The sequence below is a fragment of the Triticum urartu genome, chromosome 2, assembly GCF_003073215.2.
Source record: "Triticum urartu cultivar G1812 chromosome 2, Tu2.1, whole genome shotgun sequence".
Lineage (NCBI taxonomy): Eukaryota > Viridiplantae > Streptophyta > Magnoliopsida > Poales > Poaceae > Triticum > Triticum urartu.
Genome location: NC_053023.1, coordinates 734202226 through 734229537, shown reverse-complemented (window position 1 = coordinate 734229537; position 27312 = coordinate 734202226). Strand labels below are relative to the sequence as shown.

General features: G+C 44.9%; 1 long non-coding RNA gene across 1 annotated transcript in view; it reads right to left on the bottom strand.

Annotated features, from left to right (window-relative positions):
- LOC125534499 overlaps window positions 1-25734 on the bottom strand; it is a 66610-nt gene extending 40876 nt beyond the window's left edge. The window contains exon 1 of the long non-coding RNA XR_007294499.1: window positions 25649-25734. This is a non-coding gene — a long non-coding RNA (uncharacterized LOC125534499). The remainder of the gene's footprint in view (window positions 1-25648) is intronic.
- Between the last annotated feature and the right edge of the window lie 1578 nt (window positions 25735-27312).

Genomic DNA, 27312 nt, shown 5'->3' with positions numbered 1-27312 from the left:
TTGTCACTCCGATTGTCGGAGAGGTATCTCTGGGCCCTCTCGGTAATGCACATCACATAAGCCCTGCAAAGCATTGCAACTAATGAGTTAGTTGCGAGATGATGTATTACGAAACGAGTAAAGAGACTTGCCGGTAACGAGATTGAACTAGGTATTGAGATACCGACGATCGAATCTCAGGCAAGTAACATACCGATGACAAAGGGAACAACGTATGTTGTTATGCGGTCTGACCGATAAAGATCTTCGTAGAATATGTAGGAGCCAATACGAGCATCCAGGTTCCGCTATTGGTTATTGACCGGAGACGTGTCTCGGTCATGTCTACATTGTTCTCGAACCCGTAGGGTCCGCACGCTTAAGGTTTCGATGACAGTTATATTATGAGTTTATGAGTTTTGATGTACCGAAGTTAGTTCGGAGTCCCAGATGTGATCACAGACATAACGAGGAGTCTCGAAATGGTCGAGACATAAAGATTGATATATTGGAGGCTATATTCGGACCGGAAGTGTTCGGGTGATCGGAGAAAACCGGAGAGCCGGAGGGTTACCGAACCCTACCGGGAGAAGTAATGGGCCATATGGGCCTTAGTGGAGAGAGAAAGGGCAGCCAGGGTGGGCCGCGCGCCTCCCCCCCTGGTCCGAATTGGACTAGGAGAAGGGGTGGCGGCGCCCCCCTTTCCTTCTCCCTCCCCACTTCCTTCCCCCTCCTAGTAGGAGTCCTACTCCTACTAGGAGGAGGACTCCTCCTGGCGCGCCATAGGGCCGGCCGGCCTCCTCCCCTTGCTCCTTTATATACGGCGGTAGGGGGCACCCCTAGACACACAAGTTATCCACGTGATCGTATTCTTAGCCGTGTGCGGTGCCCCCTTCCACCATAATCCTCGATAATATTGTAGCGGTGCTTAGGCGAAGCCCTGTGACGGTAGTACATCAAGATCGTCACCACGCCGTCGTGCTGACGGAACTCTTCCCCGACACTTTGCTGGATCGAAGTCCGGGGATCGTCATCGAGCTGAACATGTGCTAAAACTCGGAGGTGCCGTAGTTTCGGAGCTTGATCGGTCGGGCCATGAAGACGTACGACTACATCAACCCGGGAACAAGGCAGGGGGGTCTCCGGGCTGTCCACGAGGCAGGGGGCGCGCCTTGGGGGGTGGGCGCGCCCCCCTGAAGGAAATATGCCCTAGAGGCAATAATAAAGTTATTATTTATTTCCTTATATCATGATAAAAGTTTATTATTCATGCTAGAATTGTATTAACTGGAAACATAATACATGTGTGAATACATAGACAAACAGAGTGTCACTAGTATGCCTCTATTTAACTAGCTCGTTAATCAAAGATGGTTATGTTTCCTAACCATGGACAAAGAGTTGTTATTTGATTAAACGGGATCACATCATTAGTTGAATGAGCTGATTGACATGACCCATTCCATTAGCTTAGCACCCGATCGTTTAGTATGTTGCTATTGCTTTCTTCATGACTTATACATGTTCCTATGACTATGAGATTATGCAACTCCCATTTGCCAGAGGAACACTTTGTGTGCTACCAAACGTCACAACGTAACTGGGTGATTATAAAGGAGCTCTACAGGTGTCTCCAAAGGTACATGTTCGCTTGGCGTATTTCGAGATTAGGATTTGTCACTCCGATTGTCGGATAGGTATCTCTGGGCCCTCTCGGTAATGCACATCACATAAGCCTTGCAAGCATTGCAACTAATGAGTTAGTTGCGAGATGATGTATTACGAAACGAGTAAAGAGACTTGCCGGTAACGAGATTGAACTAGGTATTGAGATACCGACGATCGAATCTCAGGCAAGTAACATACCGATGACAAAGGGAACAACGTATGTTGTTATGCGGTCTGACCGATAAAGATCTTCGTAGAATATGTAGGAGCCAATACGAGCATCCAGGTTCCGCTATTGGTTATTGACCGGAGACGTGTCTCGGTCATGTCTACATTGTTCTCGAACCCGTAGGGTCCGCACGCTTAAGGTTTCGATGACAGTTATATTATGAGTTTATGAGTTTTGATGTACCGATGTTAGTTCGGAGTCCCAGATGTGATCACAGACATAACGAGGAGTCTCGAAATGGTCGAGACATAAAGATTGATATATTGGACGGCTATATTCGGACACCGGAAGTGTTCCGGGTGATTTCGGAGAAAACCGAAGAGCCGGAGGGTTACCGGAACCCTACCGGGAGAAGTAATGGGCCATATGGGCCTTAGTGGAGAGAGAGAAGGGCAGCCAGGGTGGGCCGCGCGCCTCCTCCCCCCTGGTCCGAATTGGACTAGGAGAAGGGGGTGGCGCCCCCCTTTCCTTCTCCCTCCCCACTTCCTTCCCCCTCCTAGTAGGAGTCCTACTCCTACTAGGAGGAGGACTCCTCCTTGGCGCGCCATAGGGCCGGCCGGCCTCCTCCCCTTGCTCCTTTATATACGGCGGCAGGGGGCACCCCTAGACACACAAGTTAATCCACGTGATCGTATTCTTAGCCGTGTGCGGTGCCCCCTTCCACCATAATCCTCGATAATATTGTAGCGGTGCTTAGGCGAAGCCCTGTGACGGTAGTACATCAAGATCGTCACCACGCCGTCGTGCTGACGGAACTCTTCCCCGACACTTTGCTGGATCGAAGTCCGGGGATCGTCATCGAGCTGAACATGTGCTAAAACTCGGAGGTGCCGTAGTTTCGGAGCTTGATCGGTCGGGCCATGAAGACGTACGACTACATCAACCGCGTTGTGCTAACGCTTCCGCTGTCGGTTTACAAGGGTACGTAGATCGCACTCTCCCCTCTCGTTGCTATGCATCACCATGATCTTGCGTGTGCGTAGGAATTTTTTTGAAATTACTACGTTGCCCAACAGTGGTATCCGAGCCTAGGTTTTATGTGTTGATGTTATATGCACGAGTAGAACACAAGTGAGTTGTGGGCGATATAAGTCATACTGCTTACCAGCATGTCATACTTTGGTTCGGCGGTATTGTTGGACGAAGCAGCCCGGACCGACATTACGCGTAAGCTTACGCGAGACCGGTTCTCCCGACGTCCTTTGCACAAAGGTTGCTAGCGGGTGACAGTTTCTCCAACTTTAGTTAAACCGAGTGTGGCTACGCCCGGTCCTCGCGAAGGTTAAAACAGCACCAACTTGACAAACTATCGTTGTGGTTTTGATGCGTAGGTAAGATTGGTTCTTGCTTAAGCCCGTAGCAGCCACGTAAAACTTGCAACAACAAAGTAGAGGACGTCTAACTTGTTTTTGCAGGGCATGTTGTCATGTGATATGGTCAAGACATGATGCTAAAATTTTATTGTATGAGATGATCATGTTTTGTAACCAAGTTATCGACAACTGGCAGGAGCCATATGGTTGTTGCTTTATTGTATGCAATGCAATTGCGCTGTAATGCTTTACTTTATCACTAAGCGGTAGCGATAGTCATGGAAGCATAAGATTGGCGAGACGACAACGATGCTACGATGATGATCAAGGTGTCGCGCCGGTGACGATGGTGATCACGATGGTGTTTCGAAGATGGAGATCACAAGCACAAGATGATAATGGCCATATCATATCACTTATATTGATTGCATGTGATGTTTATCTTTTATACATCTTATCTTGCTTTGATTGACGGTAGCATTTTAAGATGATCTCTCACTAATTATCAAGAAGTGTTCTCCCTGAGTATGCACCGTTGCGAAAGTTCTTCGTGCTGAGACACCACATGATGATCGGGTGTGATAGGCTCTACGTTCAAATACAACGGGTGCAAAATAGTTGCACATGTGGAATACTCAGGTTATACTTGACGAGCCAAGCATATACAGATATGGCCTCGGAACACGGAGACCGAAAGGTCGAGCGTGAATCATATAGTAGATATGATCAACATAGTGATGTTCACCAATGAAACTGCTCCATCTCACGTGATGATCGGACATGGTTTAGTTGATTTGGATCATGTGATCACTTAGAGGATTAGAGGGATGTCTATCTAAGTGGGAGTTCTTAAGTAATATGATTAATTGAACTTAAATTTATCATGAACTTAGTCCTGGTAGTATTTTGCAAATTATGTTGTAGATCAATAGCTTGCGTTGTTGCTTCCTTTTGTTTATTTTGATATGTTCCTAGAGAAAATTGTGTTGAAAGATATTAGTAGCAATGATGCAGATTGGATCCGTGATCTGAGGTTTATCCTCATTGCTGCACAGAAGAATTATGTCCTTGATGCACCGCTAGGTGACAGACCTATTGCAGGAGCAGATGCAGATGTTGTGAACGTTTGGCTAGCTCAATATGATGACTACTTGATAGTTTAGTGCACCATGCTTAACAGCTTAGAATCGGGACTTCAAAGACGTTTTGAACGTCATGGACCATATGAGATGTTCCAGGAGTTGAAGTTAATATTTCAAGAAAATACCCGAGTTGAGAGATATGAAGTCTCCAACAAGTTCTATAGCTAAAAGATGGAGGAGAATCGCTCAACTAGTGAGCATGTGCTCAGATTGTGTGGGTACTACAATCACTTGAATCAAGTGGGAGTTAATCTTCCAGATAAAATAGTGATTGACAGAATTCTCTAGTCACCATCACCAAGTTAGTAGAACTTCATGATGAACTATGATATGCAAGGGATAACGGAAACGATTCCCAAGCTCTTCGTAATGCTGAAATCGACGAAGGTAGAAATCAAGAAAAACATCAAGTGTTGATGGTTGACAAGACCACTAGTTTCAAGAAAAGGGCAAAGCGGAGAAAGGGAACTTCAAGAAGAATGGCAAGCAAGTTGCTTCTCAAGTGAAGAGGCCCAAGTCTGGACCTAAGCCTGAGACTAAGTGCTTCTACTGCAAAGGAACTGGTCACTGGAAGCGGAACTACCCCAAGTATTTGGCGGATAAGAAGGATGGCAAAGTGAACAAAGGTATATTTGATATACAGATTATTGATGTGTATTTTACTAGTGTTCATAGAAACCCCTCGGTATTTGATACTGGTTCAGTTGCTAAGAGTAGTAACTCGAAACGGGAGTTGCAGAATGAACAGAAACTAGTTAAGGGTGAAGTGACGATGTGTGTTGGAAGTAGTTCCAAGATTGATATGATCATCATCGCACACTCCCTATACTTTCGGGATTAGTGTTGAACCTAAATAAGTGTTATTTGGTGTTTGCGTTGAGCATGAATATGATTTGATCATGTTTATTGCAATACGGTTATTCATTTAAGTTAGAGAATAATTGTTGTTCTGTTTACATGAATAAAACCTTCTATGGTTATACACCCAATGAAATTGGTTTGTTGGATCTCGATAGTGATACACATATTCATAATATTGAAGCCAAAAGATGCAAAGTTAATAATGATAGTGCAAACTTATTTGTGGCACTGCCGTTTGGTCATATTGGTGTAAAGCGCATGAAGAAACTCTGCTGCTAATGGGCTTTTGGAATCACTTGATTATGAATTAGTTGATGCTTGCGAACCATGCCTCATGGGCAAGATGACTAAGACTCCGTTCTCCGGAACAATGGAGCGAGCAACTGACTTATTGGAAATTGAATACAGTGCGTTATATCGACTAGAAGGGGGGTGAATAGGTGATTTTTATGAAAGTCTTCAAAACGTGGAAGTTATGAAGACAAACAGTAGAGATATGCCTATCACTATGCAGCGGAAGTTAGATTACACTAGGCAAGCCATGGTCAAGTATTCAATAGAGTGAAAGCACAATGACAAGTAGCTGCAGTGTAATAAGGATCAGGTAGGAAGAAGTTATGAAGCCAAACAAATCATACAGTTACGTTGTGAAGACAAAAGATATAGCAAGCATGCAATGGCTTCACAATGAGTAACAGTAAGTAAAAGGAAGTGAAGATGAAACCAGTGACTCGTTGAAGACAATGATGTGTTGGACCAGTTCCAGTTGCTGTGACAACTGTACGTCTGGTTGGAGCGGCTAGGTATTTAAACCTTAGGACACACAGTCCCGGACACCCAGTCCTGAACACGCAGCTCAGGACACCAAGTCCTCACCGTATTCTCCTTGAGCTAAGGTCACATAGTCCTCGCCCAATCACTCTGGTAAGTCTTCAAGGTAGACTCCCAAACCTTCACAGACTTCGTTCACTGGCAATCCACAATGTCTCTTGGATGCTCAGAACGCGACGCCTAACCGTCTGGAGGATGCACAGTCCTCAAGTGTAATAAGTCTTCAGATCACACAGACAAGAAGACTTAAGTGATGCCCATTACTCTGGCTCTGGGTGGTTAGGGCTTTTCTCCTCGCTAGGAATTTTCTCTCAAAGGCTTCGAGGTGGGTTGCTCTCAAACGACAAAAGCCGTGCACTGAAATCTGAGCAGCCAACCGTTTATGGTTGTAGGGGGTGGGCTATTTATAGCCACTTGGCAACCCGACCTGATTTGTCCGAAATGACCCTGGGTCACTAAGGAACTGACACGTGTCTCAACGGTCAGATTTCAAACTCTCATGGCAACTTTACTTGGGCTACAAGCAAAGCTGACTTGTCCGGCTCTGGACAAGATTCGCTCTCATTCTTCACTCGAAGACATAGGTTTTTGGTTTAGGCATCACTTCAGTCATTCTGACTGGTTCTCTTGGACCCCACTTAACAGTACGGTGGTTCCTATGACTCAACAAAGAAGAAAAAGAACTACGAAAGATCTAAGTCTTCGAGCTCCATAGGCTTCATGCGATGTCTTCTCTTGTCATAGTCTTCAATGTGAATATCTTCATATACCACCTTTGACTTCAATGTCTTCATACATTTTTAGGGGTCATCTCTGGTAGTAAAACCGAATCAATGAGGGACTTCTACCTGTGTTATCCTGCAATTCTCACAAACACATTAGTCCCTCAACTAGGTTTGTCGTCAATACTCCAAAACCAACTAGGGGTGGCACTAGATGCACTTCAATCTCCCCCTTTTTGGTGATTGATGACAAACTAGTTGAAGTTTTCAACGGGGAATATAGTCTGTGAATTGTAAAGGATAAGGAATTGTCTTCATAAGTTGCAAGGGCTCCCCCTGAAGATGTGCATATAAGTTAATTTGCTTTGGAATGCAAATGCACATGGCAGGTTGTACTTGTGGAGATCCACTTCAGCTTATGATGACAATCCACTATGCATGTGAAAGTATATGAAGATAATGACATGCATAATGGAAAATGGACGTCTGCAGAATGAGATAAGTGCGGAATTTATCGTCGCACATGCGGAATTTATCTTCGCAAAACAGGGTGGCAAACAAGTAGCAGACGACCATCTGGTTTAAGTGTTACAACTCATAAGAACCAAATGTAGCAAAAACGAGAGTTGTAAGCACGAAGCAAAATATAAGCACCCGCCCATATGAACCCGCTTGAAGACTATCAACTCATATGCTTCTCCCCCTTTTGTCAGTGAGGACCAAAAAGGTTGAAGACATAGAGTGTCTACTCGTTCCCAGAGCAGCAGGGTCGTTGGAGGTGTTTGGCGGTGCAGAAGAGCTTGGAGGTGCTGAAGCAGGTGGCGGTGATGTAGCATCGTCTTCTTCATCAATGATTCTGGCAGTGACTGTGGCAGCAGATGAAGAAAACTCAGAGTCTTCAAGTGATGGTGTGTTCGCATCACAGCCCTTCTAGGAGGTGTGGTGTCAAACTTGAATCGCTCAGTGAAGCCATCCTCTTCAAGTTCAGCTTCAGTACACATCATTGATAGCCCTTTCCATGTACGACGACAGGTTTCATGGGTAACGAAAGCATTCTTGGTGGCAAGATTTCGAAGACGATTAACATCCACCAAGAGGCTTTTCATCTGACGCTTTAGCCAGTCATGATGCCTATCTTGTTTTTGATGAAGGGCCACAAGAAGCTCTCGGTCATTGAGAACACGAGCGCGCTTCTTGGGTCTTGAAGCAGTTGCACTGTCAGTGGCTTCAGTTGAAGCAGGGTGTGGCGCACGTGTAGTGCCAGCCAAAGGATACACCCTGGAGATGGCTTCAACACCTTCATCGTTCTGAGTGAAGCTCTGGTGTTCTGCATTCTGAAGACTCAAAGGTTGCTTGGCAGGCTCAGGATATATAGCTTCAGCAGAGGTATCCACATCTGGCAAGAAGATCCGATGGTTGCGGGCTGAGGGCTGATATGAGATCGCAGAGTGAAGCTTGATCAGTCTCATTACCCAAGGAGCATAGAACTTCAAACCAAGTAAATCTGAGCCTGATGCAGCAAGTTGGCGTATGAAGAAGTCCTGTGCGTTGAAGCATTTGCCATGAAGGATACAAAATATCAGAGTCTTCATTGCACCCTCGATCTTGGCATTTGGAGAGTGCCCTTTGATAGGCCAGAGAGTCCGCCGGATAATGTGATAGATGGTTCTGGGCAGGTACTCAAAGTCTTCAACGAAGAACTCTGTTGGATAAGGAGCATCGTGGGGCAATGGCTTCATCATGGAGAGCATCTGACTCATATTCGGTTCAGGCCTCTGGAATATGCTCTCAAGAGCTTCAGTGTGTAGTGGACAGCCTTCCTCGAAGAATTCGCCAGGAGTGGGCAGGCCGGTGAGCTCAATGATATCAAATGCATTGGCTTCGTGATGGACATTGCCGGTCATCCACTCCAGGGCCCAAGTCTTCGGATCTCTGTTGTATCCTTTGATGTGGAGGGTGGCATAGAATTGCAGCAGAAGCTCTTCATTCCAGTGCTCTTCATCAGTTACAAACTGCAGCAGACCCACTTGCTTGAAGCAATCCAACGCTTCCTCTAAACAGGGCAGACCAGCAATGGCTTCAACATCAAGGCGCTTGTGCGGGAAGATGCGACCTTGGTTGTATAGGATGCATGAATAGTAGCTGCGCTGAGGATAGCTCCAGAACCTATCTGATGAAATCCTTTCCCTTGAATAGGGGTTCTTGGAGCTGTTGAAGAACGTATTATCTGCCTTGAAGCTATTGATGTTAAAGGAGCCAGGTGCTGATGCAGGACCTGGGAACCTCGGCAGCCTTGGGACTGGCTTCTGGACATGAGGCCTGTGCTCAACATGGTAATCAAATTGAGGACCTGCAGCAGACTCAGGAACAGAAGTGTCTGGATCAGTAGCTTCGCTGTCTTCTGAAGCTTTTGGTGGGGAGGGCTCCACATTGGCTTCAGTGTTGGTTGTGGCAGCCTCAATATTTTCAGCCTCCACTTGACTAGCTGGAGGGGTCAGACTTAGGCACGTTCTCCCTGGAGAACTGCTTCATGGTGTAGCGGGGAGTAGGATGTGGTACTTCTTCATTTTCTTGGGCTGATGCCGGAATGTCTTCAGCATAGACCTGAGGCCTGGACCTTTGCGAAGCCTGCCGGAATGCAGAACGACGCCTGGGGTTGGTGTGGGCTGTCCTCATGTCTTCTTCCTCTTGAGGGCGATCCGCCATGAGCATATTGTGCAATGGCGTGAGGACGACCAATGGCTAATGAGTTCGCTGTGTTCATACTGAGGAAGGCTGCAATCATCTTGTACATTGTCCTGATGAAATGTCTTCTAGCAGCGATGGGGGTCGGCTGCTGGTATGTCTTCAGCTTCAGGAGGCTCTGTGGAAGCAGGCTCATGAACTGTCAGTTGTCGTTCTGCGTCAGGATAGACGACAGAAAGGGGTTCAACCATCAGGGGCTCTGTGGGAGCAGCCCGAGCTTTCTTGATCTTTCGCTTCTTCTAAGTGGGGGCAGAAGGAGAGGCTTCAGAGTGTTTCCACTTCCTGGCTTCAGCCTCTGCAGTTCGCGTCTTCTTGAGCTCTGAAGCGGTTGACCGGCTCTTTGGCTTCGAGCCAGTCGTTGCAGTTGGGAAGACAATTGGAACTCCTTCTTTCCTTTGTGCCTCTGGTTCAGCCATAGCAGGCTTCTTCTTCTTCGCGGCCATCTTGGGGTCGATGCCAGGACGCCCAAGTGCCTTGCGCTTCTCGGCCTCATTGTAGGCCTGCACACATCTGTCTGCCAGAGTCTTCATTCGCTCCCGCGAACCTTGAGCTTCTGCACGCTTCTTCAGAAAGTTTTCCTTTAGTTCGTGCAACATGATCTTGATGCTCTTCACTCTTTTACGCTGAGCTTGGCCATATTCTCTTGAACTGAGCCTTTTCATGATCAATTTTCTGCTTCACGTTCAACAATGCGCTGGGCAATGGCAAGTTCTGAAGCAATAGCACCTTGGAAGGCGACGCTTAGGCCAAACGGGCAGCTGCAGATCTTCGAAGCTGATGTTTGGTGTGGCAAACCATTCGTTGATGAAGTTGTGGATGATGGCGACATCAAAGAGAGGCAAATTGTTGAAGATTTCAGCTTCTTCTTTGCTCTTGATGAGCTGCTCGAGAGCGTCATCTCCAAGATCTTCATCACTTGACAGATCAATGGCTTCGCTGCGCAGAATGTCAGCAGCTGTGAGCTCTTTGCCGGTGTGTGGCTGAGGCATCTTGGCCTTCTAGGGCTTGGAGACGCGGGATACGTCTTCAGACTGCACACTGTCTTCAGGAGGTGCAGTTGCCAATGGCTTCGCCCTTGAGATTTTTGGTGAAGGGGCCGGCTTTGAAGCTTTTGGCTTCTTCGACTGCTTTGGCTTCGGTACAGCAGGAGCTTCATCAGACTCAGAGTCAGCTGAGGGTCATTCACGGCAGTCCCTTGGACTAAGATGCGGGTGATGAGGCCCTCAAGGTTGGCATACGGACCGATGATATTGGGTTCTGCGTCGCGTGTGCCATCTGCCCTTGGTGCTGAGGGACCAGGGTTGAAGTCTAACCCAAATTTCTTCTTGTCTGCTTCGCTGATTGTTGGGCAAACTGGAAGTTGCGCTTGAACAGATTGTCGTCACGACACCAGAGTAGTGACGACGGATGCATCATCAGGCTGTGGTCCTCGGACCATGCATGGGTAGAAGCCTTGAGCAATGGCTTCATCTCTGGTCCTGGGTATGAGATTCTTGTAAAGATGTCCCCACGGTCTCTTGATGGCACTTTTCTCAGCATATTCCTGGGTTACAAATTGGTATTTGAACCATTGTTCTGCCCAATAGCGTCGAATCCATTGGATTCGGGTCTTGCGCTGACCATAATTCTCTTCAGGATCTGTTTTATACATTTCTGCCAGATCATCAGGTAGATCTTTGGATGTTCCTTCACGTCACTGTCTGCCCCCCTTCCTTGCTGCTGTTTCTGAAGCCATAAACTTTAACTTGAAAGGCTTCAAGATGTTCAAAGGCTTCAAAGTCTTTTTCTTGCTGGACCAACAGGAACTGGCTTCAGGAGAATTTATGTGATGCTGTAGGAATTCTGCAAATGAATGCAGACTATGAGAACCAAAGGATTCTCCCGGACATGTACCTGTGACAGCATTAAGGTGCGAGGGAAGGGGAAGAGGTCATATGCATTCTCAGAAGGTTTTGAAGATTAATCAAGTTTAGAAGACATTGACCTCATCGTGCGAAGACATTCACTCATAGATAAGAAGTTGGTTCCAGATTTTTACGAACCCACAGATCAGTACAAGTGAGGAATCTAACTACTTCATGAAGCACAAGTGAATATACTAGGCATGTTATGAGATGCAGATTGAGATATCTAACTTGTGTGAAGAGAAACTTCTTATGGTAGAAAGTGACAGAACCATGAGATCAAAAGGGGCTGTAAAAAGAAGTTTTATTTACCACACTTGGAACTGCTAGACGGAGTGGGAGATGATGCCGAGCAGTTCAATCCTCCGTGCCCTAACTTGGCGATGGAAGACACCTACGGCGACGGCGGAGAGGACGATGTCCGCGATCGGTGTGAAGACGGCGTCGGAGAGCTTGTGGCAGCGAAGCGCTTCGTCGCCGGCGTCTTCGAGAGCTAGCGGTGGCGCTAGGGTTCGTGCGAGGGTGGAAGAAGGAGATAATGATCGCGGTAAGTGTGAATTTATGGGCACAGGGGCGGCACTGTGCTATTACTCAGGTGCCCCTGGCGATTCGCATCTGAGGAACGTGGCCATCATGCGGTATTTTGGGGGCAGTTCCACGTCCCACGCACGCCTGGATTGTTGGGTGGTCGTTCCTACTTCTCCGGATTTCATGTGGATAAATGAGCATTGAAAACGGACTTAAATGTTGTCTCTGTGTCTTCTGCTGACAAGGACACAGAGAAGACATTCGACAGTTTCAATAGAATGCATATGACTTGGAGAGACAGAGTTTGAGATAGAAAGCATAGAGAGATTAGGGTCCGATCACATTCACTTAGTTCAAAAAGATTCAACCAAGAAGACATAGATATAACTGAATGCTGTAGAGGACAGAACACTAGTATATATATATATATATATCTATACAATCAACGTAGTGAAGATAATCATGAAGACATGTTCGAAGCCAAACCAAATGTGAAGACATTGTAAGGTAATGCCATGAGAGAAACACTTCAGAATAGAACGTTTGGTGGTGGCGTTACCCACCGTATAGGAAGTATTAGACCCAGACACGGCGCACAATTATCGTGGCGCTCCGAAGTCAAATTCCACATTAATGTATTCACACTTAGAATGTATGTCTTCATTAATTGAAGATATACTTCACTTCGTGTGTTGCACATCTAAGTCATCAACATGCATAAGGGTTAGGATGTGTGCCTGATCACAGGACATTTGAGGATTCCAGGATATTTAGCTCACACCGTAACTTGCAAAACCTCTTCTCATCCAAGGGCTTGGTGAAGATATCTGCCAATTGCTCTTCAGTGTTGACGTGTATGATATCAATGTCTTCCTTCACAACATGATCTCTGAGAAAGTGATGACGAATTTCAATGTGCTTTGTCTTCGAGTGCTGAACTGGGTTGTTGGCAATCTTGATGGCGCTTTCGTTGTCGCGGTAAAGTGGCACTTGCTTCAGATGAATGCCATAGTCCTTGAGTGTTAGCTTCATCCACAGAAGCTGAGCACAGCAAGATCCAGCAGCAATGTATTCAGATTCAGCAGTGGAGAGAGATATATAGTTCTGCTTCTTTGAAGACCAACATACAAGTGATCGTCCCAGAAAGTGACATGTGCCTGATGTAGACTTGCGATCAACTTTGTCACCAGCATAATCAGCATCCGAGAATCCAACCAAATCAAACTCTGAGCCCTTTGGATACCATAATCCTAGAGTTGGGGGGTGAGCCAAATATCGAAGAATTCGCTTCACGGCTAAGTGATGCGACTCCTTTGGTGCCGCTTGAAATCGAGCACACATGCAAACACTAAGCATAATATCTGGCCTAGATGCACATAAATAAAGTAAAGAACCAATCATGGAGCGGTATACCTTTTGATCGAACTCTTTACCATTTGCGTCAGGACCCAGATGATGTTTGGCTGGCATTGGTGTTGTGAAGCCTTTGCAGTCTTCCATACCAAACTTCTTCAGGCAATCTTTGAGATACTTATCTTGAGATATGAAGATGCCATTGCGTTGTTGTCGTATTTGAAGACCAGGGAAGAACTTTAGCTCCCCCATCATGGACATCTGATATTGCTCTTGCATCATGTATCCAAACTCTTCACTGTACTTCTGATTTGTGCAGCCGAAGATAATGTCATCCACATATATTTGGCACACAAACAGTTCACCATCATATGTCTTCGTGAAAAGAGTGGGACCTAGGGAACCAGGTATGAAGCCTTTGCTCTTCAGGAAGTATTTGAGTGTGTCATACCAGGCCCTAGGGGCTTGTTTGAGGCCATACAGTGCCTTGTTGAGCTTGTATACCATGTCAGGATGTTTTGGATTTTCAAAGCCAGGCGGTTGTGCAACATACACTTCTTCTTCAATCTTGCCATTGAGAAAGGCACTCTTCACATCCATTTGATATAGAAGTATGTTATGATGATTTGCATAGGCCAGCAGTATGCGTATGGCTTCAAGCCTAGCCACAGGAGCAAACGTTTCATCGAAGTCAATGCCTTCCACTTGAGTATATCCTTGAGCAACGAGACGAGCTTTGTTTCTGACAACTTGACCATGCTCATCTTGCTTGTTGCGGTATATCCATTTGGTGCCTATTATGTTGTGCTTCCGTGGATCAGGACGCTTAACCAGTTCCCATACATTATTCAGCTCAAACTGTTGAAGCTCTTCTTGCATAGCTTGAATCCATTCAGGTTCCATGAAGGCTTCTTCAACTTTCTTGGGTTCTGATATTGAGATGAATGCGAAGTGCCCACAGAAATTTGCTAGCTGAGTTTCCCTTGAACGAGTGAGTGGACCAGGTGCATTGATGCTATCAATTATTCTTTCAATTTGCACTTCATTGGCAACACGAGGATGTACAGGTCGAAGATTTTGCTCTTGCTGATATGTGTTGTTGTTGTTGGGAGGAATGTCTTCAGGCTGAGCATTGTCTTCATGTTGATCAGGTGCTGAGATGATAAGTTCTTCTTCAGCATGAGCTTCAGAAGGTATAATCTCTCCAGTTCCCATTAGCTTGATTGATTCACTCGCTGGAATTTCATCTAGCACATTTGGCAGTTGCTCTCTTTGTGAACCATTTGTCTCATCGAACCGCACATCCACTGTTTCAACCACTTTGTAATGAAAGAGATTGAAGACTCTGTAGGAGTGCGAATCCTTTCCATATCCAAGCATAAAACCCTCATGTGCTTTTGGTGCAAACTTTGAGGTGTGGTGTGGGTCCTTGATCCAGCACCTTGCGCCAAATGCTCTGAAGTAACTGACATTTGGCTTCTTGCCAGTTAGGAGTTCATAAGATGTCTTGTTCAGAAGCTTGTGAAGATAAACACGATTGATTGTATGGCATGCAGTGTCAATGGCTTCAGTCTAGAATTTTCTTGGAGTCTTGTATTCATCTAGCATCGTTCTGGCCATCCCAATGAGTGTTCTGTTCTTGCGTTCGACGACGCCATTCTGCTGTGGCGTGTACAGAGCTGAGAATTCATGTGTGATGCCCAAGGTATCAAGATATGTATCAAGTCCAGTGTTCTTGAATTCAGTGCCATTGTCACTTCTGATGTGCTTTATCTTGGCGCCAAACTTGATCATAGCACGATTGGCGAAGCGTCTGAAGACATCCTGCACTTCAGTCTTGTAAAGAATTATGTGCACCCAAGTATATCTAGAATAATCATCAACAATAACGAAGCCATAGAGGCAAGCAGTAGTAGTAAAAGTTGAGTAGTGAGTGGGACCAAAAAGATCCATGTGAAGCAGTTCGAAGGGTCGAGTAGTGGTCATGATTGTCTTCGAGGGATGTTTTGCCCTCGTCATCTTCCCTGCTTCACAGGCACCGCATAAGTGATCTTTCTTGAACTTGATGCCCTCGATGCCTATGACATGCTTCTTCTTCGCAAGGGTGTGGAGGTTCCTCATGCCAGCATGCCCAAGCCTCCGATGCCAAAGCCAGCATTCTGAGGCTTTTGCAAGAAGACATACTGCAAGTTGTGGCCCTGCTGAGAAATCTACCACATACAAATCATCTTTCCGATACCCTTCAAACACTAGAGACTTGTCAGATTCCATTAGTACCAGGCAACGATATTTTCCAAATATTACGACCATGTTCAAATCGCAAAGCATTGAGACAGACATTAAGTTGAAACCAAGGGATTCAACAAGCATGACTTTATCCATGTGTTGATCCTTTGAGATTGCAACTCTACCTAGACCCAATACCTTACTTTTACCAGTGTCAGCAAATGTGATGTGGCTCTTGTCAGATGGACGTAAGGTTGAGTCCATAAGAAGGCTTCTTTTGCCAGTCATGTGATTTGTACACCCACTGTCAATAATCCATTCTGAAGACTTTGAAGACGCTGGTGTCGTACCCTACAGTGCAGTTAGGGGGATAGGCTTCACGAAGAGAATTGTGAAGCAAAAACATTTGACGAACCAGTGGGTTATGAAAACTTAGATCCAGATTAGGACTAATAGGGAGAGTAGCATGCGATTCAGGAACAAAGTACATAATGATGCCATTCGGGCATTTTTATCTTGCGCCCTACAAGACTTTTAAGGTCCCCAGCAATAGCATCAGAAGATTTTGGTTTTCTGCTGGAGACCTTTCCCTGCAAAAGAGAGTTAAGCCTTCTTAACCACCCACATCTTCAAGGGTGGCTTAGAAGCAATAAGTCTAAGTGCAGCATCTGAAAATTTTGGCTTTGAAGCCTTAGCAAACAGTCTTGCAGGTGGACAATAGTACTCATAAGAATAAGCAGAATAATTTTTGGTCATATGAACATGACGGTTTGATGAACCGCTCTCATATTCATATGCCTGAGTATGGTTTCCCTGCAAAACATTTGCGTTAGTGTGACTCAGGTGAGTCCTCTGTTTGTATGAAGCCTTTGGACCGTATGAAGCCTTTGGTCTGAGGTTTGTCTTCTTCAAGTGAGGTGTCATGAAGACATTCACAGGAAGATTTTCCAGACACTTTTTCGAAACCCAGATCTTCTTCATAGGCGGTCCATTTCTGCAGTTAGTACCAATGTACCTGGCAAACACTTCACCATTCTAATTCTTAAACAGTTTATAGTTTGCATCAAAGGATTCATCAATGATAATGGGGTTAGCACAAGTGAAGCCAGATAAATTGGATGGATCTGCTGAAGGTTCCTTTGCAGCAACCCATGTGGTTTTGGGGTACTGCTTAGGTTTCCAGTAAGAGCCATCTGCATTTATTTTCCTTACGAACCCAACACCCTCTTTCCTAGGGTTTTGGTTCAGAATCTGCTTCTTGAGGACATCACATAATGTCTGATGTCCTTTAAGACTTTTGTACATCCCTGTTTCAAGCAATGTCTTCAACCTAGCATTCTCATCAGCAATAGAAGTGGTATCCTCAGCAGAGGGGTTATTTACCACATCAACAGTTGAAGATATTGCAACAGCAGTAGCAGTGGAACATTCAGCAACAGAAGTAGCATTATCACGCTCAATGCATTTAAGACATGGTGGTTCAAATCCTTCCTGAGCGGAACTGATCTGTTCGGCGCGAAGTGACTCGTTTTCCTTTTGAAGATCTTCATGAGCCGCTCTCAATTTCTCAAGTTCTTGCTTCCTTTGAAGATAATCATAGGAAAGCTTTTCATCAGTTGTTGAGAGAGTATCATGACGATCTTCAAGTTCCTGATACTTAACGTGAAGATTTTTTATGTCTTCAATTAAGGATTCAGATCGAGTCATTTCAGCACCCAACAGATCATCGCTTCTGTCTAACAGTTTTTGAATATGTTCCATGGCTTTCTATTGTTCAGTTGCAATTTTAGCAAATGTTTTGTAACTGGGTTTTGAATCACAATCAGAGTCATCGTCACTAGATGTTTGATAGTGAGTAGTGCGTTTGTTTACCTTGGCACCGCGTGCCATGAAGCAGTAGGTAGGAGTGGAGTAGTCCTTGTCATTTGCATCGGTGTCGGTGATGAAGTCATTGTCTTCAGTGTTGAAGATGGACTTGGCGACGTATGCTGTAGCCAGACTTGCAATGCCAGAATCAGACTCCTCCTCAGACTCCACCTCTGCCTCCTCAGAAGCGGACTCCTCCTCTGAATCCATTTCCTTGCCAACAAACGCACGTGCCTTGCCAGATGAGCTCTTCTTGTGTGATGAAGACTTTGAGGAAGACTTGGAAGAAGACTTTGTGTATTTCTTCTTCTTCTTGTCGTCAGAGTCATATTCCTTGCTCTTCTTCTTCTTTCTGTTCTCATTCTCCCACTGTGGACACTCAGAGATGAAGTGTCCAGTTTTCTTGCACTTGTGGCATGTTTTCTTCTTGTAGTCATGAGCAGAAGCTTCATCATTCCTTGAGCTTGATCGTGAAGACTTTCTGAAGCCTTTATTCTTGGTGAATTTTTGGAACTTCTTCACTAGGATTGCAAGTTCCCTTCCAATGTCTTCAGGATCATCAGAACTGCTGTCAGATTCTTCTTCAGATGAGGAAACAGCTTTTGCCTTCAAGGCATGAGTTCGCCCATAGTTTGGACCGTAGATATCTCTTTTCTCAGAAAGCTGAAACTCATGTGTGTTGAGCCTCTCAAGTGTGTCAGATGGATCGAGTGTCTTGAAATCAGGACGTTCTTGAATCATCAGGGCTAGGATGTCAAACGAACTATCAAGTGATCTCAGCAGCGTCTTGACGACTTCATGTTTGGTGATCTCAATAGCGCCGAGGGCTTGAAGCTCATTTGTGATGTCAGTGAGTCGATCAAATGTGTGCTGGACATTCTCATTGTAATTTCGCTTGAAGCGGTTGAAGAGGTTGCGAAGGACACTGATTCTCTGATCTCTCTGGGTTGAGATGCCTTCATTGACCTTGGAGAGCCAGTCCCAGACCAGCTTGGATGTCTTCAAAGAACTCACACGACCATACCGTCCTTTGGTCAGATGACCACAGATGATGTTCTTGGCAGTAGAGTCCAGTTGAACGAATTTCTTGACATCAGCAGCAGTGACACCTTCTACAGCCTTGGGAACGCCGTTCTCGACGACATACCATAGGTCGATGTCAATGGCTTCAAGATGCATACGCATCTTATTCTTCCAGTAGGGATATTCAGTTCCATCGAAGACGGGGCACGCAGCGGAGACTTTAATTATCCCTGCAGTCGACATAGCTAAAACTCCAGGTGGTTAAACCGAATCACACAGAACAAGGGAGCACCTTGCTCTGATACCAATTGAAAGTGCGTTATATCGACTAGAAGGGGGGTGAATAGGCGATTTTTATGAATGTCTTCAAAACGTGGAAGTTATGAAGACAAACAGTAGAGATATGCCTATCACTATGCAGCGGAAGTTAGATTACACTAGGCAAGCCATGGTCAAGTATTCAATAGAGTGAAAGAACAATGACAAGTACCTGCAGTGTAATAAGGATCAGGTAGGAAGAAGTTATGAAGCCAAACAAATCATACAGTTACGTTGTGAAGACAAAAGATATAGCAAGCATGCAATGGCTTCACAATGAGTAACAGTAAGTAAAAGGAAGTGAAGATGAAACCAGTGACTCGTTGAAGACAATGATGTGTTGGACCAGTTCTAGTTGCTGTGACAACTGTATGTCTGGTTGGAGCGGCTAGGTATTTAAACCTTAGGACACACAGTCCCGGACACCCAGTCCTGAACACGCAGCTCAGGACACCAAGTCCTCACCGTATTCTCCTTGAGCTAAGGTCACATAGTCCTCGCCCAATCACTCTGGTAAGTCTTGAAGGTAGACTCCCAAACCTTCACAAACTTCGTTCACTGGCAATCCACAATGTCTCTTGGATGCTCAGAACGCGACGCCTAACCGTCTGGAGGATGCACAGTCCTCAAGTGTAATAAGTCTTCAGATCACTCAGACAAGAAGACTTAAGTGATGCCCAATTTACTCTGGCTCTGGGTGGTTAGGGCTTTTCTCCTCGCTAGGAATTTTCTCTCAAAGGCTTCGAGGTGGGTTGCTCTCAAACGACAAAAGCCGTGCACTGAAATCTGAGCAGCCAACCGTTTATGGTTGTAGGGGGTGGGCTATTTATAGCCACTTGGCAACCCGACCTGATTTGTCCGAAATGACCCTGGGTCACTAAGGAACTGACACGTGTCTCAATGGTCAGAGATTTCAAACTCTCATGGCAACTTTACTTGGGCTACAAGCAAAGCTGACTTGTCCGGCTCTGGACAAGATTCGCTCTCATTGTCTTCACACGAAGACATAGGTTTTTGGTTTAGGCATCACTTCAGTCATTCTAACTGGTTCTCCTGGACCCCACTTAACAGTACGGTGGTTCCTATGACTCAACACAAAAGAAAAAGAACTATGATAGATCTAAGTCTTCGAGCTCCATAGGCTTCATAAAGTGTCTTTTTTTGTCATAGTCTTCAATGTGAATATCTTCATATGCACCTTTGACTTCAATGTCTTCATACATTTTTAGGGGTCATCTCTGGTAGTAAAACCGGATCAATGAGGGACTTCTACCTGTGTTATCCTGCAATTCTCACAAACACATTAGTCCCTCAACTAGGTTTGTCGTCAATACTCCAAAACCAACTAGGGGTGGCACTAGATGCACTTACAGAAATAATACATACTGATGTATGCGATCCGATGAGTGTTAAGGCTCGCGGCGGGTATCATTATTTTCTAACCTTCACAGATGATTTGAGCAGATATGGGTATATCTACTTGATGAAACATAAGTCTGAAACATTTGAAAAGTTCAAAGAATTTCAGAGTGAAGTGGAAAATCATCGTGACAAGAAAATAAAGTTTCTACGATCTAATCGCAGAGACGAATATTTGAGTTACGAGTTTGGTCTTCAATTAAAACAATGTGGAATAGTTTCACAAACTCATGCCACCTGGAACACCACAGCATAATGGTGTGTCCGAACGTCATAACCGTACTTATATTGGATATAGTACAATCTATGATGTTTCTTACCGATTTACCAATATCGTTTTGGGATCATGCATTAGAGACAGCTGCATTCACGTTAAAAAGGGGCACCATCTAAGTCCGTTGAGACGACACATTCTGAACTGTGGTTTGGCAAGAAACCAAAATTGTCGTTTCTTAAAGTTTGGGATTGTGATGCCTATATGAAAAAGTTTCATCCTGATAAGCTCAAACCCAAATCGGAGAAATACGTCTTCATAGGATACCCAAAGGAGACTGTTGGGTACACCTTCTATCACAGATCCGAAGGCAAGACATTCGTTGCTAAGAATGGATCCTTTCTAGAGAAGGAGTTTCTCTTAAAAGAAGTGAGTGGGAGGAAAGTAGAACTTGATAAGGTAATTGTACCTTCTCCCTTATTGGAAAGTAGTTCATCATAGAAATCTGTTCCTGTGACTACTACACCAATTAGTGAGGAAGCTAATGATGATGATCATGTAACTTCAGATCAAGTTACTACCGAATCTCGTAGGTTAACCAGAGTGAGATCCGCACCAGAGTGGTACGGTAATCTTGTTCTGGAGGTCATTCTACTTGACCATGACGAACCTACGAACTATGAGGAAGCGATGATGAGCCCAGATTCCACAAAATTGCTTGAGGCCATGAAATCTGAGATAGGATCCATGTATGAGAACAAACTATGGACTTTGGTTGACTTGCCCGATGTTCGACAAGCCATTGAGATTAAATAGATCTTCAAGAGGAAGACGGACGCTGATAGTAGTGTTACTATCTACAAAGCTAGAATTGTCGCAAAAGGTTTTCGACAAGTTCAAGGTGTTGACTACGATGAGAGTTTCTCACTCGTATCTATGCTTAAGTCTGTCCGAATCATGTTAGCAATTGCCGCATTTTATGAAATCTGGTAAATGGATAAACAAAACTTTAGTCCTTAATGGATTTATTGTATATGATGCAACCAGAAGGTTTTTTCAATCCTAAAGGTGCTAACAAAATATACAAGCTCCAGCGATCCATCTATGGACTGGTGCAAGCATCTCAGAGTTGGAATATACGCTTTGATAAGTTGATCAAAGCATATAGTTTTATACAGACTTGCGGTGAAGCATGTATTTACAAGAAAGTGAGTGGGAGCACTACAGCATTTCTGATAAGTATATGTGAATGACATATTGTTGATCGAAGATAATGTAGAATTATTCTGCAAAGCATAAAGGAGTGTTTGAAAGGAGTTTTTCAAAGAAAGACCTCGGTGAAGCTGCTTACATATTGAGCATCAAGATCTATAGAGATAGATCAAGACGCTTGATAAGTTTTCCAATGAGTACATACCTTGACAAAATTTTGAAGTAGTTCAAAATGGAACAGTCAAAGAAAGAGTTCTTGCCTGTGTTGCAAGGTGTGAAATTGAGTAAGACTCAAAGCCTGACCACGACAGAAGATAGAAAGAGAATGAAAGTCATTCCCTATGCCTCAGCCATAGATTCTATAAAGTATGCCATGTTGTGTACCAAATCTGTTGTATAGCCTACACTGTGTTAAGCAAGGGAATACAATAGTGATCTAGGAAGTAGATCACTGGACAGCGGTCAAAATTATCCTTAGTGAAATAAGGATATGTTTCTCGATTATGGACATAACAAAAAGGTTCATCGTAAAGGGTTACGTCGATGCAAGTTTTGACACTAATCCAGATGACTCTAAGTCTCAATCTGGATACATATTGAAAGTGGGAGCAATTAGCTAGAGTAGCTCCGTGCAGAAGCATTGTTGACATAGAAATTTGCAAAATACATACAGATCTGAATGTGGCAGACCCGTTGACTAAACTTCTCTCACAAGCAAAACATGATCACACCTTAGTACTCTTTGGGTGTTAATCGCATAGCGATGTGAACTAGATTACTGAATCTAGTAAACCCTTTGGGTGTTGGTCACATGGCGATGTGAAATATGGGTGTTAATCACATAATGATGTGGACTATTGATGTTAATCACATGGTGATGTGATCTTGATTATTGACTCTAGTGCAAGTGGGAGACTGAAGGAAATATGCCCTAGAGGCAATAATAAAGTTATTATTTATTTCCTTATATCATGATAAATGTTTATTATTCATGCTAGAATTGTATTAACCGGAAACATAATACATGTGTGAATACATAGACAAACATAGTGTCACTAGTATGCCTCTACTTGACTAGCTCGTTGATCAAAGATGGTTATGTTTCCTAACCATAGACATGTGTTGTCATTTGATTAACGGGATCATATCATTAGGAGAATGATGTGATTGACATGACTCATTCCATTAGCTTAGCACCCGATCGTTTAGTATGTTGCTATTGCTTTCTTCATGACTTATACATGTTCCTATGACTATGAGATTATGCAACTCCCGTTTGCCAGAGGAACACTTTGTGTGCTACCAAACGTCACAACGTAACTGGGTGATTATAAAGGAGCTCTACAGGTGTCTCCGAAGGTAAATGTTGGGTTGGCGTATTTCGAGATTAGGATTTGTCACTCCGATTGTCGGAGAGGTATCTCTGGGCCCTCTCGGTAATGCACGTCACATAAGCCTTGCAAGCATTGCAACTAATGAGTTAGTTGCTAGATGATGTATTACAAAACGAGTAAAGAGACTTGCCGGTAACGAGATTGAACTAGGTATTGAGATACCGACGATCGAATCTCAGGCAAGTAACATACCGATGACAAAGGGAACAACGTATGTTGTTATGCGGTCTGACCGATAAAGATCTTCGTAGAATATGTAGGAGCCAATATGAGCATCCAGGTTCCGCTATTGGTTATTGACCGGAGACGTGTCTTGGTCATGTCTACATTGTTCTCGAACCCGTAGGGTCCGCACGCTTAAGGTTTCAATGATAGTTATATTATGAGTTTATGAGTTTTGATGTACGGAAGTTAGTTCGGAGTCCCGGATGTGATCACGGACATAACGAGGAGTCTCGAAATGGTCGAGAAATAAAGATTGATATATTGGACGGCTATATTCGGACACCGGAAGTGTTCCGGGTGATTTCGGAGAAAATCGGAGAGCCGGAGGGTTACCGGAACCCTACCGGGAGAAGTAATGGGCCATATGGGCCTTAGTGGAGAGAGAGAAGGGCAGCCAGGGTGGGCCGCGCGCCTCCTCCCCCCTGGTCCGAATTGGACTAGGAGAAGGGGGGCGGCGCCCCCCTTTCCTTCTCCCTCCCCACTTCCTTCCCCCTCCTAGTAGGAGTCCTACTCCTACTAGGAGGAGGACTCCTCCTTGGCGCGCCATAGGGCCGGCCAGCCTCCTCCCCTTGCTCCTTTATATACAGGGGCAGGGGGCACCCCTAGACACACTAGTTGATCCACGTGATCGTATTCTTAGCCGTGTGCGGTGCCCCCTTCCACCATAATCCTCGATAATATTATAGCGGTGCTTAGGCGAAGCCCTGTGACGGTAGTACATCCAGATCGTCACCACGCCGTCGTGCTGACGGAACTCTTCCCCGACACTTTGCTGGATCGGAGTCCGGGGATCGTCACCGAGCTGAATGTGTGCTAAAACTCGGAGGTGCCATAGTTTCGGTGCTTGATCGGTCGGGCCGTGAAGACGTACGACTACATCAACCGCGTTGTGCTAACGCTTCCGCTGTTGGTCTATAAGGGTACGTAGATCGCACTCTCCCCTCTCGTTGCTATGCATCACCATGATCTTGCGTGTGCGTAGGAAATTTTTTGAAATTACTACGTTCCCCAACAGTGTTATCGTTATTTCTGGCGAGGCGTGATTTGGGGCGGCGCTTGCGCCGCGCCGCCGCTTTGACTGCTTCACGAGGGAATAAGCCTTCGGTGCGTCCTTCCGTTCCTCGTCGTATTTTGGTGTGTCCACCATGTATACGTCATATGATGAAGTGGACGTCCAGCGCCCTCTGGGCGGTGGTTCCTCTTCGCCTCCCGCATCGTTGTCCATACCGTCGATGTCTTCGGAGTCGAAGTCGAGCATGTCGGTTGAGTCATCGACAGTGGCTATTAAGTGGGTGGTGGGTGGGCATCGAATTTCTTCGTCGTCCACATCCCAATCCTGTTGGCCATAATACGGCCAGGGCTCTCCTGACAAAGAGAGAGACCTTAGTGAATTCAGAATGTCGCCGAAGGGCGAGTGCTGAAAGATATTCGCGGCGGTGAATTTCATGATGGGCGCCCAATCAGATTCGATTGGCAGGGGCGCGGATGGTTCGGGGTCCGGAAGAGAGTCCGGCACCTTGGAGTCACGGGCTGCACGGAGATTTATGATGGTGTTCGGCTTGATCGCCGTTGAGACTGCAACCCCTAAGGCGGTGTCTGACCACCCGTCCTCGATTGGCGCAGTTGGCTCCGAACTAAGGGTCGGAGCTGATGCGGGCGCGGCTTTTGGGGTACTGTTCGGCGGTAGAGCTAGGTCATACCCATCGCGACAGTGGGGCGCGCCCGGCTGCGGCTCGAATCCGTCGAAGATCAAGTCTCCGCGGATGTCGGTCATGTAGTTCGAACTTCCAAATCTGACCTGATGGCCAGGGGCATAGCTTTCAATCTACTCCAGATGGCCAAGCGAATTAGCCTGCAGTGCAAAGCCGCCGAATACGAAGATCTGTCCGGGGAGAAAAGTCTCACCCTGGACCGCATCGCTATCGATGATAGTAGGAGCCATCAAGCCTAACGGCGACAACACAGAGGAACTCTCAATGAAAGCACCAATGTCGGTGTCAAAACCGACGGATCTCGGGTAGGGGGTCCCGAACTGTGCGTCTAGGCCGGATGGTAACAGGAGGCAAGGGACACGAAGTTTTACCCAGGTTCGTGCCCTCTTGATGGAGGTAAAACCCTACGTCCTGCTTGATTAATATTGAAGATATGGGTGTTACAAGAGTAGATCTACCACGAGATCAGAGAGGCTAAACCCTAGAAGCTAGCCTATGGTATGATTGTATGTTGTGATTGTTGTCCTACGGACTAAAACCCTTCGGTTTATATAGACACCGGAAAGGGTTAGGGTTACACAAGGTCGGTTACAAAGGAGGAGATATCCATATATGTATTGCCTAGCTTGCCTTCCACGCCAAGTAGAGTCCCATCCGGACACGAGACGAAGTCTTCAATCTTGTATCTTCATAGTCTAACAGTCCGGCTAATGGAGATAGTCCGGCTGTCCGGAGACCCCCTAATCCAGGACTCCCACAATCACCATGTCTGAAGTTGATGCAGATTAGATGCTCTATGATGCATATAGCCAGCCGCGAAAGCCGACGGAAAGATCCCACCTTTTTCACAAGTTTCCTGAAATAATTCATCACATAAGATGATTACTTTTATCAAGATTGATTCCCTGCTTCTGTGAACAAAAGAGAACTAACATCCAGGTTATAATGGGTATGGATATTATTATTTTGAACTTCTAGAAAGTACATTTTGCACCAATTTGAATAAAAATACAGGGGCCACAAGTGTGTTCCTTGGGAGATTATCGAGATTCACCGTGTAGCTAAGATAATTACTTCATCACTGAATTATGGACAACAAACATGCCAGGACGTACAAAAACACATTTCTGACAACACATCTCTTCAAACATAGAACTTTATATAGCAATCAACACCATTACAGCAAAAGTATCGAGGAGTAGTCACGGTGTTAAATCAATATTTATAATAGTAAAATACAATAACTTTCCTTTATCGGTAAGTTCAAAGAAACATGGTTATGTAGAAATATTGAGAACATCAGGATGAAAAGCAGAGGCAGAAACAAAAACCTTGGCCAGTGAAATAAGCGCCTTCTCCTTAAGTTCATCTACAGGAACCATATTCAGAGCTGCTTCCTGTCGCACCGGATCCTCATACTACATACAAAATGAGCGTCAGAGGACAAGGATCAGAAATAAGCACAATATTAGGGAATGATTTGCAATTGAAAATATCCAATTACATTCACATACCTTCAGAACCTGGCACATGTATAACTCTTTCTCTGAACACCTCTCCTCCATCACTTTGTATGTCGTACTATTGCAGTAGAACCTGGCACATTGCATGCTGTACAGTCGGAGGTTTGTAAGCAAATTAACACACAATTAAATGAGTGATAGGGCAGGACCAGATAGAACATTCAATCCTTAAACTTATACTCAATAAACTGGAAGAGAAACACATCATGTTACATGTGTGTAGCCAAGTATAGTTGAAAGCAAACTTGATATAACTCGGTATAAAGTTGAACCATACAACTTCACATATTCAATAAACTGGAAGAGAAATGCATCATGTTGCAGATATAACTCGATATGAAGTTGAACCATACAACTTAACATATTCAATAAACTGGAAGAGAAATGCATCATGTTGCAGGTGTAGCCAAGTACAGTTGAAAGAGAACTTGATATAATTCTGTAAGGTTGAAAGTATAAAACTTCATGCAAGGTAAAGCAAGCCAAATCAGATGGGAAATGAGGGCAACGACATGCACCTGGAGCAAGACAGCGCACAATCTCGTGTTGTTGCTCTTTGAAATAGAGAACAATTTATTATCAACTAAAACCAGTCCAGTAGATGAACAATAAGATAGAGCAGCTCAGATGCATCAATAATTTACCTACATTTATGAATCAATTTTTATGAAACAAACCATGGTTTATTTGCAGACCAATGCAACATAGAAAGAATGAAATAAAACTGAATCAAGCTTACATTCTCCCTGTCATTGGCCGCCTCCCCTCCCATGCAGCCACACCCCAGATCCGGAACATTAAAATGATCAGCAGACCAAGCACCATGATAGCACACACATAAACGATAATACACATGTACCTAGGAAATAGAGCAGCTAACCTTGACGAGGAGAACAAAGATGGAA